Source organism: Ambystoma mexicanum, chromosome 7p, assembly GCF_040938575.1.
Source record: "Ambystoma mexicanum isolate Mex_15411 chromosome 7p, UKY_AmexF1_1, whole genome shotgun sequence".
Lineage (NCBI taxonomy): Eukaryota > Metazoa > Chordata > Amphibia > Caudata > Ambystomatidae > Ambystoma > Ambystoma mexicanum.
This window is the reverse complement of record NC_090939.1, coordinates 91226843-91249173: the sequence shown is the minus strand read 5'-3', so window position 1 is coordinate 91249173 and position 22331 is coordinate 91226843. Positions and strand designations below refer to the sequence as shown.

General features: G+C 49.3%; 1 pseudogene; it reads left to right on the top strand.

The window, feature by feature from the left end:
• Positions 1–1463: 1463 nt before the first annotated feature.
• LOC138526629 (U1 spliceosomal RNA) lies at positions 1464–1613 on the top strand (annotated as a pseudogene).
• The last annotated feature ends 20718 nt before the right edge of the window (positions 1614–22331 follow it).

Sequence of the window (22331 nt, the reverse complement as noted above, 5' to 3'; positions counted from 1 at the left end):
ATTTATGCAATGTTTGTCGGATATCCGACAAACATTGCAGAAATAAATACATTTGTCAAGATGATCTTGGGACTTGATGGAGGAAGGAGAGACTAATTTGTATCGCGGCATAGTGAGGGTTAACTCGGGAATACCATTCATTTTCAGTGAGCGCAGGTCCATACAATTGCCCAGTACTCCCACAAACTATGAACAATGGGATTAACATAGTAGCAATTACTTTGCATTTAAATATCCCATTTCAGGCAAGTAGGACCCACCATGCAAGAGTGGAACGGGCATGTCTGAGCCAGAGCCCGTTCCTCTCTTGCATGGTGCTCCGAGGGGCAAAAGGCAAGCCGAGATGAAGGGAGGAGGTGGTGAGGTGAGGAGAAGAGTGCTGGCCCGGGCGAAGGATTATGTGGACAGGAGTTCCTCTCGCCGTGGGCAGCACAGTGGATTCCTGAACCCCTGATTAGCCGTGGGCCGCTGCTCAGAGGGCCATTGTGCGAAGTTACTTTCAAGGTTTGTCATCTCTGGACATATGTTTAGCAGGGGTTGCGGCGACACAGCCTGTCTGCCCCAAAAATCGTTCTTTTGAATTGCGAATGTCACCGAAGATGAACCTTTATCAGCTGAGAAACTTAACCTTTGCAGTGCTTTTTTTCCTCGTCTCGAGACAAAGAAGAACAGCGGGAGCTCAGTTACATTTACCTCTAAGCACAGTGCGAATTGATGAAAATGTCCATGCATTATACCAAGTACATTGGACATTATAGATGTGGCCAGTGGGGTATCAAAGCATGGCAAATACCACATGTACAGCACAATATGTTACCCTAGTAGTGCCCCAATAACACTGCAATCTGCAAATGGGCCTCAGTGGACCACCTGCCAAGGTTTCTGGAAGTTGCTTATGATCTTGATCTGTGATATATGATATGATCTGATATGATAGGTTATTTATAACACGCTTAATACCCATGCAGCAGTGACCCCAATCATAAAAGTGAAAAAGGCAAGCCCAACAGGTATAACTTATTTTCACTCTTTTGGTAGCGCAGTCTGAGGGCAGCCTATACCCTTCAGGAGAGGTGTGAGCTGATACAGTTGCAACACAAAAAACAATAGTACTATGTTCCCAAAATACCTTAGTTCTTGTCTTTCGGATCTCAGCAGAGCCAGGCTTTTCAGCATCAGACCAGAAGCATGGGTGCCTTTGCGCTGGGCTGGGGTCAAGTCAGAGAGCAGCAGCGATGGGCCCCAATGATGCAGCTCTGTTTGGCAGTGGTGCTGATTTGCGGGTAGAAAACGCTGGGAACAGTAGGCAGTGCCAAGTGGATGGCACTGTAAGACTCAGTGACCTCTGGGCCCGGACAAGGGAATACTTGCCTTTGGCGCTGTGCAGGCTCGGCTGCCTTCTCACCCTCGCTTAGCGGGGCTTCCCAGAACTGACCCAACCTCTGCCCTCTTGCATGCAACTCATACTTAGCTGGTAGGGGAGAATCTGATCTCAAGGGCAGATCTCCCAGGGTGAGGCTTACCCATTGCACATTGGATTTGCTGACCCCTGCTATGTTCCCAAATGCGGGATACACGACTGCATTATTTCTGGTAGTGGGGGACTGCCCCCCGATTTATTGGTGAAAGAAAAGGTAGTGTGCACTAGGCCTGCTGGGTTGCATACTTTAAGACTGTGCTCACACTGCGTTTCTTCAATTAGGTTCACCTTTGGGTGATCGCTTTTCCACATTTTATCTGTTGAATTGAATTATGCTTCTTTCATCACCACAGAAGTAATGTGTATTACAGAGATAAGCCGTCATATGTATTGGGCACACTGCACATGCTCAGGCAGCATTCAATCATGCTTTGTACAGGACAATGCTGGCCTAAATTGGGAACAGCCAGCATAGACATGTTGCTAAAGCGGCATATTTTGGGTACAACCAGCATGACAATGTGTTACATCAGTGACAGTGCTACATCAGTGACAGTGCTGTCTTAAACTGTGGACACATTGATCATTAAAATGTGTTGTGTTGTAAAATTTTCTTTTCTGCTTTTGGTGACATGGAATGTTCATGTTCCCCTTTAGAACCGCTTGTAAACATATGCCTTTTTGGTCAACTTTTCTGCTGTAAAATTCACCATTTCAAACCCATATTTGAAAAAAAATTCTTGGGGGGGGAACCCCCCAAACCCTCCCTAGAACCTTGTAGCTCCCTTGCTACGCTCGGTTGCCCCCACTATTTCAGAAAAATATTAACACAGACACTGAAAGAAATCACAAGCAACTAACCTTTGATCACTGCCCATGACACCAAAAGCTATCTTTGGGACTGCATGGCTATCACTGCCTGTGATGCTAGTGTGTCAAAGGTCACACAATATTGCTTTTTAATATACTGCTTTGGGTGAGGTTGTGGACTTTTGGCTCGCCGGCCCACTGGGTGACAAAAAGTTAATGCTTCGGCCCCACATTCAAAAAGGTTGGATAAGCCTGCTCTAGGCCAATTGGATGCCTGTCCGCGGACCGAACAGGGAAGTGGGTCACGGGCCAAACCCAGATATCACAAATTTTCGTTTACCTTCTTTTAGAACGTTTTAAAGCAAAGTACTAGACCGCTGCTCCTGTCGCAAATTTTGTGAAAATCCGTCCAGCGGTTTAGGCTGTAGGCGTGAGCAAAATTTCTTTTCCATTTCGTCTATGGAAACAAAACAAAACAAATAATTGGGACCCCCTATAACTTTGGCCCCCCTTGACAAAACCTCAGCAAACTTACCAAAACAATTCAGAGTGGCCCATATACTTTTTTTTGCAAAGTTTGGTGAGGATTCATCCAGAGGGACCGAAGTAATAAGCCACCCAAAAAGAGTTCTTCCTATGAGTTGAACAACTTAATCATAACTACATAGCCACTACCGCAGGCCGTGTAATATATGGAACAAGTTACCTACCTGTAACTGTTGTTCTCCAGCATGGGTCTGGCATGGATTCACATGCTCATGAATATTCCCAGTCGTAAGGCTGAGAATCCTCGGTAAAGAAAAAATCAGTTTAGTTTCTGAACTGGTTTTCTACTAATAACCAATCACTGGTCTCTGGGTCATACTGACCCCAGCCAATGACTGCCCTCTACCTAAGCCCCTCCTCTGGCAGCCATCTTCAGATTTGGTAGCACCCAAAGTGGCAGTAGGACCAAGAGAAGAGCCGCAGAGGGGTTGGAGGGAGGTTTTGCATGTGAATCCATGCCAGACCCATGCTGGAGAACAAGTTACAGGTAAGTAACCTGTTCCTTCTCCAGCATGGGGTCTGGCATGGATTCACATGCTCATGAATACAATAATATATAGCAGTACACACATGCACAACCACGGGAGGTGTCAAGGCTCAACATTTAGCATTTCAACATTGCAAAATTAAGCATCTCTTACCTCCTCACCAGGCTCACCTTCAAGCGAACAGGTTGCGCAGCACTGCCTGGCCGACTCTGGACTCCTACCTGGAATCCCAGTCGACGCAGCAGAATCTCGTGAAGGTGTGCGTCGACCTCCACGTAGCAGCCCTGCAGATGTCCAGCAGGGGCACACCAGACAGGAACGCCGTAGTAGCAGCGATCGCTCTGGTTGAATGGGCTCTCGGATGGCCGGGCAATGGTCGGTTTGCCAACCAGTGACAGTGCATGATGCAGCCAGAGAGCCATCTGGAAATGGAAGCCTTTGAGAGGGCCTTCCCTTGGTTCACAGGGCCAAAGTTCACAAACCGCAGTGACGTCTTCTGAAAACTCTTTGTGCGGTCCACGTAGAACTTCGGCGCTCTAGCCACATCCAGCGTGTGCAAAGTCCTCTCAGCCCGCGACGAAGGAGACGGGAAGAAAACGGGTAACACCAAGGGCTTGTTAAGATGGAAGTCCGACAGCACCTTGGGCATGAAGGAGGGGTGCGTCCTCAGCACTACCCTCGTCTCGTGGAATGTCAGATATGGTGGTTTACAGGAGAGGGCCCGATCTCTCCCACTCGTCTTGCAGAGGTGATGGCCACAAGAAACGCTGTCTTCCACGATAGGAATTTCAACGGTGCTGAAAGCAGCAGCTCGAATGGCGGACCCATGAGTCTGCTCAGCACCACGTTGAGCTCCCACGCCGGGGCCAGAGCCTTCACCGGCGGGAACGAGCGGCACAGTCCTTTCATGAACTCCACCAGGCGATGAGACCACAGCGACGACCGCACCAGAGTTCTGGTGTAGTGAGAGATCGCCGCCAGATGGATTTTGATGGAGGCATGAGCCAGCCCGCCTTGGCCAGCAACAGCAAGTACGGCAGCCCTTGAGGGGCCGTAATCCGCAGAGGGTTGATCTTTGCACAGCACCAGACAGAGAACCTCCTCCGTTTATGTCCATAGCACTTAAGCGTCGAGGACGCCCTGGACTTTGCAAGCACCTCCTTGCAGTCTGCCGGGATATCATACCCTCCGAACTCTAGTGCTGCAGGAGCCAGGCCTGCAGGTTCAGCGATCCTGGGTCGTGATGTAGGATGGCGCCTCCTTCCCTGGCAAGAAAATCTGTGTCCGTCGGCAGTTTGATTGGGCGGGGGGACGCTGACATGTCCAGAAGGTCCGGGAACCAAATCTGCCTCGGCCATGCCTGTGCGACGAGGATCATCCTGCACCGGGACCATCTGAGTTGACTGATGAGTCGCAGCAGCAACGGCGGGAACGCATACAGGAACAGGCCGTCCCAGGGGAATGAGAATGCATCGCACATGCTCCCCAGCTGGTGGGGAAACCTGCTGGCGAACCTCAGGCACTTGATGTTCGTCGTTGTCGCGAATAGATCGATCTGGGGATTGCCCCATCATCGGAATAGGAGATCCACCTGATTCTGCCAAAGCTCCCACTTCTGGCAAGAGCACAGCTCCCTGCTGAGAGGGTCTGCGATGGTGTTCTTTATTCCTGCCAGATGGAAGGGTACCAGGAACATCCCTTGGGCAAGGGCCCAGTGCCACAGATCCTGCGCTTCCTTGGATAGGGCTGGGGATCTGGTGCCCCCCTGCTTCTGGATGTAGAACATCGTGGTGGTGTTGTCGATGAAGACCCTTACCACTTTGCCCTTGAAGGACGGAAGGAAAGACCTGAGGGCCCAGAACACAGCCCAGAGCTCCAGGACTTTGATGTGCAGGGACCTCTCCTCCGGGAGCCAAAGGCCTCTTGCGTGGAGATCTCCGGTGTGCGCTCCACATCCCTCCAGGGAGGCATCCGTCGTCACAGTTTCCTGAAGTGCTGGAATCTGGAAGTCCATGCCCGCCGTGAGATGTGCACGGGTGCCCCACCACCGGATTGCTTGACGGAAAGTCTTGTTGAGGGAGATCTTGTCTTCAAAGCTGCCTGCCACTTGCATCCAACGGGCATCGAGAAACTCCTGCAGTGGCTGCATCCACAACCTGCATAGACACACGAGGCAGATGCACGATGACATCATGCCGAGCAGGGACTTGATTGACCTCACCCTGGCCACTGCCATGGTCAACAGCCATTGTACCTTGCCCAGGATGGCCTTCGTCCTCTCCTCCAACGGTGAAGCCAACCGTGCCACTGTGTCCAGTCTGGCTCCCAGGAACAGGGCGTTCTGTGACGGTACCAAATGGGACTTTGCGAAGTTGATAGAGAATCCCAGATCCGTGAGCAGGTGGACGGTCTTCACTGTGTAATCGACAGCGAGTTCTCTTGACTTTGCTCGGATAAGCCAATCATCCAGGTAGGGGTATATGTGGATCCCCTGCAAGCGCACCGCCACCGGTGCCAGGCACTTGATGAAGACCCTTGGTGTCGACTTCAACCCAAAAGGCAGGGCCTTGAACTGGTAGTGCCGTCCTTGGACCACGAATCGTAGGAACTTTCGATGCCTTTTGTGTATGGGGATGTGTAAGTAGGCATCCTCCAAGTCCAGCGATGACAGGAATTCGCCCTCCGCCAGCACATGCTGAAGGGTGACCATCCGGAACTTCTGGGACTTGATGTATTTGTTGAGGAGGCAAAGGTCTAGGATGGGCCACCAGCCGCCGGTCTTCTTTCAGATGAGGAAGTACCGCGAGTATACTCTGGAGCCCCGGAGCCTCTTCGGGACGAGTTCTATCGCGCCCTTTATTAGCATTGCTCGTACCTCCGGAAGCAGCTGTGGCACGTGGTTTTCCTTCCTGGCCACAAGTGGTAAACAGGGACACTTTCTTTGGAACTCCAGAGTGTGCAGTGGGCCAGGGCATCCAGCACCCAACGGTCGGTGGAGATGGACTCCCACACACTGACGAAATTCATCAGCCGGCCTCCCACTGGGATGCTCGGGTGGGGGCCCCGACGTCGTGGCCAGTTCAATCTTGTTTAGCCGAGTCCTTGCCACCTTGGTGACGACGACGGTGTCGTCCGGTCTTGTTGCGGCCTATGTAGGCTTCCTGCAACGAGGAGCGGGCTGCTTGGCGGTACGATGAGGAACTGCCGCCGAATCCTTTGGAGTCACCTTGACACTTGCCTCCGGAGGTCTGAAAGGACGGCTGGCATTGATGGAGAGAACCCAAGGCCTGGGCTATCTCGGTGTCCGCCTTGATGGCCTGCAGTGACTAGTCCACTGCCTTGCCGAACAGGTTGTTCCCGCCGAGGGGCATGTCCAGTACCCTGGTCTGCACGTCCTGACGGAAATCGGTGGCCCTGAGCCAACGCGCCAGCAAAGGCAAATGCTGTTGCCCATCTTGCGAAAGCCGGTGTCGGCAATGTCCGTGGCCACCGTGATGGCGTGGTCCAAAGCCACAGCGCCTTCCTTCAGGATTTAAAGAGCTTCCACCCTCTTGTCTTGGAGGAAGTCCAGGAGGGGAGCGATCTTGAACCACAGCTCCCGGTCGTAGCGTGCCATGATCCCGAGGACGTTGGCCGCCTTGATGGTTGTCGCTGCAGATGACCCATCCTATGGCATCCAGCTTCTTCCCCTTGCCGTCCGGTGGGGAAGTGGAAGTTGATGCCATCGCCCCTGCCGATTTCTTCTTGGCGCCGCGGAGACCACCAAATCCGGGGCCGGCGGTGCCCTGAGGCACATAGGAGCGGAGTCTGGGAACCGGTATTTCTTCTCGTACCGGTCCCGTGTACTGGTTCTTCAGCAGGGACAGTCCTTTGTCCCAGTTGTCGTCCAGTAACGGGACTGAGAGGATGGTCTTCCTCTTGGCCTCCCGTCGTTGGTAGAGGAAACCTTCCTTCTGCTCTTCGGGGCAAAGCTGGAAAAGCTCCGATGCCCTGGCGATCATGGCGTTAAAGGAGACAATTTTGTCGGGAGGGGAGGCCCCGGCAGGGGGTGATGGGAGATCCATCCCGTCGTCACCGTAGTCGTCGTCCGTCCCCGTCTCAACCCTCAGTGGAGGGGATGGAGGTGAAGGATGGAAGGGAGGGGGAGGATGGATTTACCTCTGCTTGCTCGGTGGGCTCCCCGACAGTCCAGGCACCGCTGGATCATCCGCTGGGGGTAAGGGCAACCTTGTCCTTATCTCCGTACACAGGGTCTGCAAAGCCATCATGATTGCTCCTGAATTGTCCTGTGGCGTATGCATCGGTTGCGACGGGAGCGACTGTTGGGGCACAGGGCCATCCATTTCCTCCACGCCCCACGGCTCCTCATCGGCTCCACCGTTGCTCTCTACATCCACCTCGTTGGGATCCCTCCCATAGGCCTCGAACTTCTTGTCTAGGATAGCTTTGACGCCAGCCAGCTCATCCTCAGAGGTGGTATCTGTGTCCGTTAGGGCTACTGTGCCGCCCTCTTTCTCGTCCCGGGGCTTCACAGGGATCTTCGCGATAGGCTAGAAAGAGGATTCCCTCCGGGGTGGCAGGGAATCTCTAGGCCCAGAAGTCGTCTCCAATGGGGTAGCCTCCACAGGCTTTGCCAGGGCCACCACGACTCCTTCAATTGAGGCCTTCGCCAGGTGAATCAGGGCCTTCACGACCTTGGGTGCGTCTGAGGCCTTCACCTTAGGGGGACGGTCACCGTCTCGCTCCCCCCTTGGTTTTCTCCGTCGGGATTGACCGGGGCTTCTCCCGAAGCTTACCCGGGTTTTCCAATTTCCTTTTCACCGAGCCAGAGCGTTGGCTCGTGGATGATGGCGCTGGTGACATCGCACCCTTCCTGGCAGCCGAGGAGCCCGAACAAGTGGGGCTTCCGGCCCACAGACTCGCAGTGCTTTGCTTTCTGTTCGGCCCCCGTTGCCAGAGTGTCCTCAAAGGTCTTAGAAGACCGCTCAGACTTCTTCTCACCTGCTGCTTGGCTCTTTGCCTCCAGCCAGTCAGCGAGTCATTTACGACGGTCCTTCATGGTCCGGACAGACATGTTCTTGCAGAACGCACAGTCCTCCATGTGCGACTTGTTGGTGTGTAGGCAGTAGAGGCACCAGGAGTGCTCGTCCTACTTAAAGACGTTCAGCAGTCCACATCCTGGGCAGTTTAGATCCAGTAGGCGTCAAATCTCCTTTGTCCTGGGCCATGTCTGAATCGGGGTAGGCCTCAAAGTTCTTCCGGAATGCTCCAAGAAGTGTAATTCAACGAAAATCCACCCTTGAGGGGCATAGAAAATCCCGAAACGGGTCCCTGTTGATCGGAAGAAGAATCTGTTTTGCTTGAGGCTCGAATTGACCGGAAAAATAAGAGTAATCTCTTCATAAAAACGCAATATGCAGGAAAAGCTCGAGAGCTACAGCACAAGGACTCCCAACACTTGAACGTGCAGTAAAAATCTGAAGATGGCTGCCAGAGGAGGGGCTTCGGTAGAGGGCAGCCATTGGCTGGGGGCAGTATGACCCAGAGACCAGTGATTGGTTATTAGTAGAAGGACAGTTCAGAAAAGAAACTGAAACAGATTTTTTCTTTACCGAGGATTCCCAGTCTGACGACAGGGAATATTCATGAGCATGTGAAGTCATGCCAGACCCCATGCTGGAGAAATGTATATATATATCCCATCTATTACTGTAAAGCTATCCATAACTGTAGAAGAACTCACTTGGAGAAAAAGAGCATAGCACAGTACACAAAACAGTTACACCAGCATTGGGAAGGCAGGATAAGGAGAGAACGTTTAAAGAACATTAGGCTGCTCCTACTTGCAAATAGGTGCTCAAGCACTGCCTGTCCTACTGCAGTTTCCCTTCTGCTATCCTTTTCAGCAAAGTAAGGTCGGGCGAACATATGAAGTGTACTCCACGAGGCTACGCAAGATATGTCTTTTAGAGACACTCCTGCTTGCAACGCAGATGAAGCTGCTCTTGCCCTGGTGGAGTGTGCTGTTGGTGTGGATGGGAGCGGGTCGTTTCTCATTTGGTGGTAGTGGATAATGCTGCTGTTGGCCCACCGTGCCAGACTCTGTTTGGAGATGCATCGGCCCTTGGTACATCCTGCAAATGCAATAAAAGCCTCTTGGAGGTCTTGAAGTCTTTTGTCCTTTCCACGTAGAACTTCAGTGTTCTAGCCACGTCCAGTGAATGCAGTGTTTGCTTAGCCACAGTTGAATGGTTGCCGAAGAATGTAGGTAATATAATCCACTCTGAGAAAATAGACTCAGACATGACTGTAGGAATTGAGGGTGAGTTCGGAGGATGACTATCATTTTGAAAGATGGTAGTTCGATATAAAGTGTCTGTAGTTCCCCAATGCGTTTGGCTGACGTGATGGCCACTAAAAAGGCTGTCTTCCAAGATAGGAACTTTACGTCACATCTGTGGATAGGCTTGTAGGGCACTCCTCAGCGCTACCAGAACCGTGTTAAGACTCCAGGAAGGGATGACTTTCCTTTCTCTGGGGAAGATGTACATCAAACCTTTCAGATTGACTGCCAGTTTCGAGACCAGAGCGCCTTAATGAGGTTTAGTAGCATAAGCGGAGATGGCCGAAAGGTTAAACTTAATGGATTGCGAGCGCCAATCCCATCTTTGCTAACAAATAAGGTAGGATTTGTTCAACCGAAGCCGAGGGGATCTACACTCGTCCCTGTGCACCACACCTTGATGCGCTTCCACTTTTTGGCATATGCTCACCTTATGGACAGAGCCCTGGCTACCCAGAGTATGCCCCAGCACTCAGCAACGAGAAGTCCACAACATCGCACTAGACTCTGAGGAGCCAGCGCCTGATAGACAGACTGGCTGGGTCATGGTGAGCAACTTGCCCTTGTGCTGCGACAGTAGGTGTGGATAGAGACAGATGGGGTTCACCCATGCTAGTCGAAGGAGTGCAGTGTACCATATCTGACGTGCCCATGTCGGGAGTATCACGATCATGGTGCATGGTTGTTCGTTCATTTTGCGGAACACTCGCAGAATTAAAGGTGTTGGAGAAAAGCTGTAAAGGAGCTTCCCCCTCTAGTTCACAGAGAATGCGTCCCTCAGGGAGTATTTCTCCGGGCCTGGGAGCAAACTGGTTGCATTTTCTTTTTATGAACGTTGCAAATAGGTCTATCTTGCATCCCCCCCAATCCCCACCTGCAGAACAGCTGGTTTGGTTCCTGGTTGCTCAGTTCCCATTTGTGGGATTATATGAATTGCCGGCTGAGCTTGTCCACCAGTATGTTGTTCTTCCTGAGAAGATGTTCTGCCCTCATGTGGATCCTGTGCTGCAATGCCGATCGAGTCTTTTCGCTTCTAGTGGCAAGATGCTGGATTTCATGCCCCCTTGTTTTTGTAGTGCATCAACATGGTGTTGTCCATCTGCACCACAACCAGCTGCCCAGTGAGTACTGGCAGGAAAGAACTCAGTGCCCCTCAGATAGTCCAGAGTTCCAGAACATTTATGTGCAGGCAGGATTCTGCTTGTGACCACACCCCACCCAGACAGTGCAGTCAGTCCTTAAGAGTAGAGTGGACGTGGGCATTTGGAAGGGCATGCCATGTAGAAGATTGACATCCTTGGCCCACCATTTTAGGGCCTTGTGGAAAATCGGCCTAAGGGTCACAATGTCCTCCCATGATCCGCTGTGTGGGACCCATTGCTTGTCCAGCTCCTCCTGAAATGGTCTCATCTTCAGCCTGCAATTGGGCACAAGGAAGATAAAGACATCATTCCCAAGAGGGATTTGTATGGTCTAACAGTGGAGCTTGCCTTCCTTTGGAACCATGCAACAAGAGTTTGCATTGTGGTCACCCTGTCTGGAGATGGACAAACCCCTGTAACTAGTATCTAGAGCTACCCTTAGGAAGATGGCAGTTTGAGCTGGTATGGGAGAAGACTTGTCTTCGTTGATCGAAAAGCCTAGGTCTTCAAGTAGGATTGTTGCCCTTTCCAGTGCCTGATGATGCTCTCAGGGAAACACCCTTTATGAGCCAGTTGTCTAGGTATGGAAAAACTTGTACACCCGATCGTCTGAAAAGGGCGGCAAATGGAGCTAGACTTTTTTGGTCAAGACTCTCGATGCCGACTTGAGACCAAAGGGGAGCAACCTTGAATTGAAGTGTTTGCCGACAGAACCGAATGGAACTACCTGTGGGAGGGATGGATGGGAACACGAAAATGGGCGTCTTCTAGATCTAATGTGGCCGGGAAATCACCCTTTTTGAGTCATGGAGGACCAGCTGGAGAGATCATTTTGAACTTGAGGTGGCGCATGAATTTGTTGAGGACCCTTAGATCCAGTATTGGGCGCCACTGCCCATTCGTTTCTCATCAGGAAAAAATGAGTAAAAACCCATCCATTTCTTTTTGAGTGGGATTTGGTACATCACAGCATTCTGCATTAGCTTGTCGACCTCTGCCCGTAGTTGTTGCAGCAGGTGTGTCTTCCTTGTTCGGAGGCGGTTGGGGCCGAGGTCACTGTAAGAAGTCGATGGTGTGGCTCTCCTTTTACCACCTGTAGTACCCACTTGTCTAAAGTGATGGTGACCCATTGGCCCAGGTGTTGGAATATGCATCCTCCACCGGGGTGGGATGCAGGGGCGCGTTGTTCCAGAGCCCGTTTTTCTTAGCCTGGCTTCTGCCCTGACCCGACCCCCTTGTGCCGCTTTGGTTTTGATACCTTGTGGAACTCTGTTGGTATCTGCCTCCCGATTGGTAGGAGCCTGATGCTGGTGCCTGTCTCTGGAAGGACCTGCTGTACAATCTCTATTTGGAACTGGAGCCTCGAAAAGAGCAAAAGGGTTGGAGCTCCTCTTTGTCTCTTAGGGAGCTGATGGCCCCAGTGGTGTCTGTGTCCGAATTGATGCCTTTCAAGTGGTTATCGATTTTCTTTCCAGTTCCTGGCCGTCAAATAGCAGGTTTAAAATGTGAGCCTTTACCTCTGCTCTAAAGCTAGCGGCTTTTATTCAGACCTGACGATACAAGACTTGTGTGCCATTTGCCTAAATCCACCATGGGCTGCGTCCACTGAGGAGTCTATTATGTGGTCCATTATGTGGTCCGAGACCACCTCGCCATCTGGGACTATGGCCTTAGCCTCCTCCTGGAACTCGTCTGGCAGGTGCGTCACTAGGCGCGACATACAGAGCCAAAGTTCTCTGTCCATCCTGGCCATCATTGCCATGGCGTTAGTAGCCCTTCCAGACAATGATTCTGCCACAGACCTTTCTCCCCATTGCCTCTAGCTTGCGTCCCTCCTGATCAGGTGGACATGAGAGAAGAGAGGGAGGCTTTTGCAGTCTTTCTTGCTGCAACCGTGACTATGGAGCCAGTCTGAGGGTGACCTCTTAAACACAATGGTGCTGAATCGGGAGCCTTCTATTCTCTGGCCTTGCCACCATTGCTGGCGTTGAGAGGGGAGGCCAGAATATTTTCCCCTGCTTCCCAAAGTGTATCCGATATTGGGATTGTCATTACTGTCCGGCGTCTCTTGTACCTATGCTCAGAGGACTAATGCCTTTTCTTCTGAAGCTACTGGACATTTTGAAAATGTCTGCAGACTTTGCAATAGTAGAGTGGAGCGAGACATTATTGGTTGCCGGGGAGGCTCCCCCGGATAATCTCACTTCTTTTGCTTTGCGATTACTTATTCCCAATCATCTGGGTCTGTGTCGGGCGTATCTTGTGTTAATTCACCTTCCTCAGATTCTTCGCCATGTATGCCCGTATTTCAAAATTCCCTGAAAGGGTCATCCAGTTTTCTCAGGTCTTGCGTGGGATCATCTGAGGTTGAGATGACAGTTGGCGCTCTGGGTTCTCTAGTCCTTTTGAGGGAAGTACTGTGGTGGGGAGGGAGAATGTTTCCTTCTCTGAGGAGTGGATGACTCACTGAACTGCGATCGCTGCCGCTGGTGACTGCTGATAGACTAGGACAACGGTCTAGGTGGTGGGATGGGGGACCTGCTTCTAGCACGGTCTGCTGGAGATCTGCTTCACAAGGGTCTTCCCTTCTGACTTGGTTGGGTAGCAAGCAACCTCACCCTCCATCTCCTCTGAAACTGCACCATTATTCTGTGCATAGATTGCATCAGAGACGGGTCAAAGGGAACCGTCGTACCCTCCATGACTGGTTGCCAATATGCTCCTTAAACTGCACTGGATGCGGCTCCTCCCGCTCCGAGATCTCCTCCTGTACGATGTCTGACAATTCTTCCATCTTTGTTATAGGGGACAGCTGTGCCTTCTAAGTACCCTAGTTGCGGAGTCTGCAATTCCAGTGTCACTAGTGTGTCCTCTGGCTGCACTACTCGCACAGGAGGCTCCTCGACGATGCCTGCTGCCGTGGACGATTGTGTGCCCATTGACTGGGCCTTTCTGTTTTTGGTTGCCCATCGACGATGTTGTCTTCGAGGATGAGTGCTTTGTGGAAATGTGCTTCGTCGAAGACTCCTTCAATGATGTTGACGAGGTAACGGATTTCTTGGTTGACAACTACTTTCCCATGGAGGGTGCAGCAGTTTTGGACAGCAGAAGGCCGCTCAGATTGCAAAAAGTGTCTAGGCGTGTATGGTGCCCCTGTGGACAACCACTCCAAAGGTTTAAATAATTTACCTTTTTAATGAAGATTTGCCTTCTGCAGGCCCTTGGAAACCTTTCCTGACCCCAGAATGGATGTTCTTTACTCCTCTTTGTCTTGGGAGGTGGAGACTCCATCCTGTCCAGTGATGAAGCTCTCCTCTTTGGAGCTTGCTTATAAGTCTGCCTGGTGAAAGTTGAAGGTGCAGTTTTTGAAGATTGTTCGTCAGAAGACATTTGGTTTTCTTTCTAGATGTAGCAGGAGTGTTCCATGTCTGTCCTCTAGAGTCTTCTTGGAGAAGGTCTGACATTTTGCAGGACTGAATTTCATGAGGGTATAGGCAATAGATACAATATATTTGGGGGGTCTCAAATAAAGATTACTCTCTTGCCACATTTGCTGCAGTCCCCGAAGAGTGAGGTTTTCTCTTTGGCAATCTGCATTTCAGTCTCTGCCATGAGGTGACAGCCAGGTAGACCAACACTTGACATTCTGGTATAGAAAATAAGTGCGACCTGAGCCCAGGAACACCAAGCCAGTGAAGGCACAGTCACAATAAAGGGAAAAGTATTCTGAGTAGAGAAAAATATGATTTTATGTGGTAAAAGGGAATAAAGCTCGGAGAGCTCCAGAGCACACCCCTGTTGAGTAAGACCATGGTGAAAAATCTGAAGATGGCTGACTGGTGGTGAAGCTTAAGCCCTGCCACCTCATTGGTTAGGATCTAAAAGGACCAAAGGAGTTGGAGGGATTGCACATACGAGGCTACACAGGTCCTATGGGGCTGGGTGTCTAGCTTTTCCCTAAGGAAATGTTTTTAAAATAGTTTATAATTATTTAAATTAGCGGAAATTCCCAGTCTGACGAGGAATATTCAAGCATGTGAATCTATAAAAGAACCAATACTGGATACATTGACAGATTTCCTGCTTCAATGCTCCCCCCAAATCTCTGACTCCCTTGCACTCTGTAGTAAATGCTATGTACATTCTAAAGTTAGTCTTTTCCAGAGTGAACTGTATTAAATCATTGTACTCCTGCTTTAGCACTGTGCGTTAATACGGTTTCTAGCTGTAGTGACCTTGTAGTAATCTTTTTCTAGGGGTTGACTGAAACTATACAAGTCTAACAATCTAAGCATATTCTGATTTTTATTTCGGTGGGCATTGATAGGAGTGTGTTAACCCCCTTTGCTCCCACTAGGTAATGTATGTGGATTACATGTGCATCGTCAGAGTTCCTAGGAACGAGCACGGTGGGGAATTACTATGACAATTCAAGTGTTGGCATAAATGTATTTTTTATCATGGTTGAGGGTTCCCTTCTCCTCACCCCTTAGCTTTACATGCATTGTGCCACCACCAGGTAATGGGCATACATTGAGTTTAGAGTTGGCAGGGTCTGCCTGTGGTCCTTTTACCGTATTTATACTGTGTTGCTACGAATTCTGATCAACATAAAGTACTTATTTGATCTGATTGATATTATACGTGATTTCATAGGAACGTGTATACTTCTCAGTACACCAGTACGGTGTATTCTCTGTGGGAAACTATTGGGACCAACAACTTAACTACCAGTCTACCTTCTCCCCAGAGCAAATTATTACAAAGAGTTTGCTCTAACATTTGGACGCGATCCCCGTTTTGTCAACCATTAGATGGTTTTACAGGCCTCACCACAGTGCTGTGGAAAAAAAACCTACCATCACTGCTACAAGTAACAAGTTAAATCCTGTTGTCCCATTTGCTGCAGTCTTACCTGGCTAGTAACGGCATGGAATTGGCAATGTGGTTACAACAAGATGCTTAGGTGTGCTCCTTACATATGATAGCATTCATTCTCTTGCTTTCTCCATCTGGTGGAGGACTGGATTCTGAGGAAGGCATCATAAGTCGCTTTATAGCACTGGCAGCAACTGAAACTGACAATGGATGCCATTTGACAAATAGGAACTTGCTGTGCCAGCTTAGATTGTGTGTGGCTGTGCCTTTAATCACCTTAACCCAAACAGGCCCATGACTTGAGTACATGGTTGTACATAAAGCAAGTTCATTGTACAATTTTCTGGGGAGCAGTTAGATGGTGTTGCGGGACCAAACTAACCCAAGTCTCAAACCACATCAGTTCACATCTTTTATACAGTTTTGCAACAGTTAAAACACTTTCAAATTCTTTATTGCAATTCACCCCCCAAACATGATTGGACAAAACCCTCTTCAAAGAAAACCCATCTCTTCACAAATCCTAAGTTTTCATTGGCAGTTTTATCTTAATTATCATCAGATCATATTCATAACACATTATTCGTCCATAGGTCATGACAACACATCTAAAAAGTGGTATTAAAAACATAATTACTAGCAATAACTGGCCTAATGCTTTTAAACCACAACTCTTGATTTGCACATGGCTCGCATGAATATTCCCTGCAATATGAATTGAATGTGTGAAAGATTTCACTTTGTTAGTGACGTTCTATCATTCCCCAGTTCACCAAACCATTGAAACTTTCCAATCTACAAAAACTCACTTCATTGCACAATTAAAATTCCTGAATAGCTTTTAGGCACTGGCTTACCCAGTGGTATACTACTGACCAAAATAAATAACTTAACTCCTTCTGTCACGCTATTAGGCAGCAAGAGATTACATCTATGAGACTTATCAGACCATAAAAACTCAGGGCTATTTTTTTACAGCTGTACTGACCACAAAGTTACTCCTTCACCTGCCTTCTGAAAACCTGACTAGGTTAGTTTAAAAGTCAAAGTACATTTTACAAAAGGGTTCCCAACTACTATGTTCCTGCATGAATTCCCCATGCATTTTATTATTATATATGTATGTGTTTACCTTTGGTGTGTTTAATAATTTTATCTTTCAGCCCGCATGCAAGTATGTGCATCAATCTCTAGACCACGAGGAACAGTAAAGTAACATACCCCAAAAATAATTAACTACCCTTTGATAATTATGAAATTGCAACACGCCACAGTTCGCCATCAGTCATGCAGTGCGTGCAATATGAACCCCTCGTAATCAAGGGGTACATTCCTGACCACCCCAACAACTGTTACTGATGTGGCAATAGCAGATTAGCTCTATTTAGTTGCAAAATGATTAATGGTTGGCGGTGGACAGCAATATGGAAGCAAGACAATTGTGGATAAGGACAGAATGTTCGTTCTCTCCTAGAGAATACACCAAGTAATCATTCCAAACACTCCTACAATTAGCACCTTATCTTTTGAAAAGTAACCTAGTTGACTGTGGCCATCTCCCACCAAAACCAGTTTTGTGCATTTAGGTAGTCTTTGCATTGCAGAGGTTATCTGCATGGCACTGGAAGGTAGCCTCTTATTTGCAAGTTGAGGCCTAAGGCTGTAGCTTTCACACTCATACATTATGGTTTTTATGTTACTTTTTTGGCAGTGTTGGAAACAGATTCTTCTCCTAAATAAGCCTCTGCTTGGGGGTAAGGAGATGGAGGTGGCCAAAGGATGCCATCAAAACCCCCTCTGGTGCTCTTTGTTTCCAAAGTCCAGTGTTTCTAATCACTGGTGAGTCCTTTGTGGACTTCTTTCTTGACCGAATTGGATGACAGAAATACAAATCTGAAGATTCAGTCTCTGCATGGGAGGCAGACTGAAATCTACTTATTCATACACCCATGTCGACACCCATCTTCACTTCTAAAAAAAACAAAAGAAAAGCTGCAGTAGTCCGTCCAAAAACTAGAAGGCAACGTATGCCCAGCACATGAAACTAAAAATGGTTCACATTGCAATACCTAGCGCCTTTCAACATGCAGCAATCTTTTAAAGTTTGTGTAAAAATGTGAACCCAGTACCACAAATCTTTGACAGAGTCAAACTTCAAGACATGAGCCACCGAACTGCTCAAGTCAGAGAATTTGAAAAATAATTTGAGAGAATGTTTTGTTGGGAGTAGATCTTGCACAGTTGGTAGTTTTACAGATGGAGCCTCTGACCTCTGTTTGGTGAGAACCAGGACCACTTTGCCCATGTGCAAGGTAGGTGAATCTGCCGTAGAGAATTGCATCACCTTATGTACCATTGGTATGAGCGGAAAGCGCTGTGGGTTGAACGCCCTCTAGGACCGTGGTCCGTATCAGTGGAAAATATAGGGTGCACTTGGCATGTGTGCAGCCAGAGTTGTTTGTTCAGGTTGGCTGCATTTCTAATGCTACGTGTGGTGGATGTGAGAGATCAGTGTGATGTGTGCAGCAAGGAGGGTGGTCTCCGTCTACATTCTGGCGGCCTTGGAGCCTGTAAAAGATGTGCCACAAGGTCGATTTATTATGGGGTATAGCTGCGTTCTACCAGGCTGTTGAGGTGTTCTACGAGCAATGTAGGTATGTGTGCAGCTAGGCCGAATTGATAGAGGGGTGTAGCTGCATTCTATGGTTTGTTGATGTAAAGTCGAGGGTGAGCATATTGGTAGGAATGAGTGTCCGTGGTTATCGGTGGGAGGACCCCTTCTTGCAATGCTTTCGGAGCTCAATGCCGTGTCTGTCCTGGTGGTTAGTGGTAGTGGATTTTAGAAAGGTAATCTGGCCGGTGAGGGTATGACATGTATCACTCACCGTAATAGCATTTCTGATGATTGTATCTGCTTAGACTCACATGCTGTGCATATAGTCCTACATATATTCTTTCTTTCGAAGATCGAAAGTGGACGTCGACTTTGGCGTGCCTAACACTCTGCGTGACGTGCAGTGTACCCAAAATCCCTAACGCGTTGAGGTCCCTCTTGTTGGGTTTGGTCTGCCGCGAGGGAGCCTTATAGTCAGCGTGAGCGAGTACTGAAGGTGTAAGAGGTCTAGATTCCTTCTACTCCACAAGGGGAGGAAGGGTGGGCGCATGTGAATCTAAGCAGATGCAATCATCAGAAATGCTATTACGGTGAGTAATGCATGTCTTCAGATGCTTGCGAATCAGCTTAGAGTCACATGCTGTGCATCGACTAGCGAGCAGTACCCAGAGATGGTGGTGTGATGTGCCAAGGTACAGTAGTGAAGAGATGTCTTAGCACTGCTTGTCCCACCTGAGAATAAGACCTAGAGTGGGTATCCAGGCACTAGTGTTGTGTAAAGGTGTGCACAGAACTCCAGGTTGCTGCTTTGCAAATGGAATCTAGAGGAACATTTGCAATGAATGCTATGGTAGCCCATGTGTCCTGAGTAGTGTGCTCTAGGTGTGAAGGGTAGATCTCTTGGCAAGAGTAACAGTGTGATGTAGTTTACGATCCACTTGGAGATAGCCGATTTAGAGCCAGGGTCCTCTTCTCTACCAGCTGCCACTGAAACGAAGAACTGGTTTGTTTTCCTTAGTGGCTTTGTTTTTTCCAGATAGTAGATAATTGCCCTCCTTACATCCAGTGTGTGGAGGCTTCTTTCCGCCACATTCGTGGGGTTCTGGAAAAAAGTGGGTAGTTCTATGGACTGGTTTACAAGGAACTTAGAGAAAAATGTAGGTGCAAAACGAGGGTGTGTGCGCAAACTCCCCTTGTCTTTGTGAATCGTGTCGAATGGGTCCTGAACTGAAAGGGCCTACAATTTGCTAACTCTCCTTATAGAGGTCATAGCCACCAGGAAGGCGATCTTGTAGGTGTGTGCTTTAAGGCCAGTCTTGTGCATTGTTTCAAAGGGAGGTACCATTAATCTGGTAAGAACATTAAGGTCCCACACAGGAGGTGGGTTGGAAATAGGGGGATGAAATCTCTTTACCCCTTCCATTAAGGCTTTAATTACAGGATTTTCCACCATGAAACCTTGTTCTGGGACGTGGTATATGCTGAAAGCGCGGCTAAGTGGACCTTTAGAGAATTGAAAACCAGACGTGAATCTAATATGTGGGTTAGGTACATGATGTCGTCTTTAGGTGAGCATTAAATGGGACTGATGCCCTTTCCGTTAAAACCAGATGACCAAGCGCTTCCATTTGCTGGAGTAGCAATGCCTGGTGTTAGGTTTCCATGCTTCTCCAAGTATGTCCATGCATCTTTGAGGGAGCTGGAGGTGCCTGAACTCTATGACCTCAGGAGCCAGGCTGCTAAGTTGAGAGTTTGAGGGCATGGATGTAGTGTTTCTCCCTGGTCTTGAGACAGCATGTTGTATGGGCATGGCAGCTTCCTGGGAGGAGAGAATGACATTGTCATGAGATGGGAAAACTAAGGCTGACGGGCCCATATCAGGGCCACCAGAATCATCCTCACTGGCTCTTGGTGCATCCTGTGCACTATTTGGTTGAGCAGGGGACTTGGGGAGGGAGGGTGGGGCTAGAGGGGAGGGGTGAGCGTAGACAAATTTCCCAGATCCTGTTATCCAAAGACTGTTCCCCTTGGAGCAGTTCTGAGGGTACCAGCAGGCGTAATCTGGGCATTGGGCATTCTCCAGAGTGGCAAACAAGTCTGGGAAGCCCCATTCTGCGAAGACGTGGAATACCATGTCCTCCTGTAGTCACCATTCGTGCATAACGGGCAGGGGGAAGTCTCGGCTGAGTACATTCACCAGAAGATTGAGTTCCCCTGGAACATGATGTAAAAGGAACATTTTGAGAGCTCACTTCCATATGTTCTGTGATAGCTTGGACAGCCCTGGAGAGCGAGTGCCCCCTTGTTTAAGTAATACATGGCCGTAGTACTGTCCGTGAGGACTAGAACGGTCTTCCCCTGGAGGTGTGTTTGGAAGGCCTTCAGGGCCTTGAACACTGCTAGCAGTTCAAACAGGTTGATGTGATTGGATGCTACCGTTGGCGACCATACATCGTGTGCAGTATGTTGAAGGAAGTGAGCCCGTCAGACGAGTCTGTGGTGAGTGGCTTTTACTGCAGGGGTGGTGAAGGTTTTCCCCTGCAGAAAGTTTTCCCTTGACCACAACAGCAGAGACTGACCGAGGGCTGCCGAGATAACCACTAGATCGTCCTATAGGTCGCTGGCATGACACCATTAGCTCGAGAGCCACTCTAACATGGGGTGCATGCACAGGCGGCGTGAGGAACTAGGTAGACGCAGGAAGCCATCAACCATCCATCATCCCCAACAGTCGCATGGCCTTGCATACGGCCACCCTGTGACTGGCTACATAGTGAGGGATCTGCAACAGCATGTTTTGAACCCTCTCGTTCGAGGGAAAGATGAGGCAGTCTTTGGTCCAAATTAGATCCCCCAGAAACTGTCACTTGATTTGGGTCCAGACTGGAGTTTTTCACATTGATAGAGAAACCTAGGTTGAAGAGGTCGCCTACCATCTTCTGGGTATTTGTTTGTCATGTTCCTTACAAATCCCCTGTTATGAGCCAGTCGTTGAGGTAAGGATGGGCTGGGATGGACTGCCTGCACAGGTGAGCAGCTACTACCGCTAGTACGTTTGCTAATACCTGTGGCGCTGAGGCAATCCGGAAGGAGAAAACCTTGAACTGATAGTAGGTGTTCATCATGAACCAGAGATACTTTCTGTGCGCTGGTAACATTGAAATATGAAAGTATGCTCATTTCATGTCCAATGTGGCCATGTAATCCCCCTGCTGCAGCAGTGGGATTACTTCCTGCAGTAATTCCATCCTGAATTTGAGGTTTGACATACTTGTTCGCTAGGCGCAGGTCTAATACAGGGCGTATGGTGAGATCCTTTTTGGGTACAAGGAAGCACACTGAATAAATAGCTTTGTTTACCTGGTGAATGGGGACGACTTCTACGGTGCCCTTTTCCAGAAGGACTTGAACCTTTTCCAGCAGGATGCGCAGGTGTTCTGGCGACAGGCGTCTGCTCTTCGGCGGGTATAGAGAGGGCCGGTGAAACTCGAAGTAGCCGTGGGTAACTTCTTTAACACACACTGGTCTGATGTGTTCCCCTCCCAGGCGTGAATGAATGACAAGCGAACCCCTGACCGGGGAAGCCTGGGAGGGGACCCGAACTGTGGAGTCATTTTGAGGTGGAGGCCCGGGGAGCCTCAGGGAGTAGAGTTCATGCCTCTACGAGGACCTCTGTGTTGATATTGGCTGTTACCATAAAAGCCTTGGCCGGAGGACCAGGGGGTACTCCCCAAGCCATATTGTCCATAGTGAGAGTGGGAAAAAGATTGCCCACGCAAGGACTGGCGGGATTTAGAGCCTCCACGCTGGTGGAAGGGCTTAGCTGTGATCTGGGTGAGCGATTTTAGTGTTTTGTGCTCCTTTTTCGCAACCGCCAGCGCGTCATCAACAGCTTTCCCAAAAAGGTTGGAGTCTTCAACTGGTTTGTTGATAAGAGGCCTGAGTTTCGGGTTTAAAGCCAGAGTTCTTAACCAGGCGTGTCTTCAGTAAAGTCCTCTGGGCTAGGGTTCGTCCAGCGGTCTCAGCAGAGTCCAGCGTGATTTTCAATATGTTGTGGGTAACCGGTCTGTCCTCAGCAACGACCGTCAGC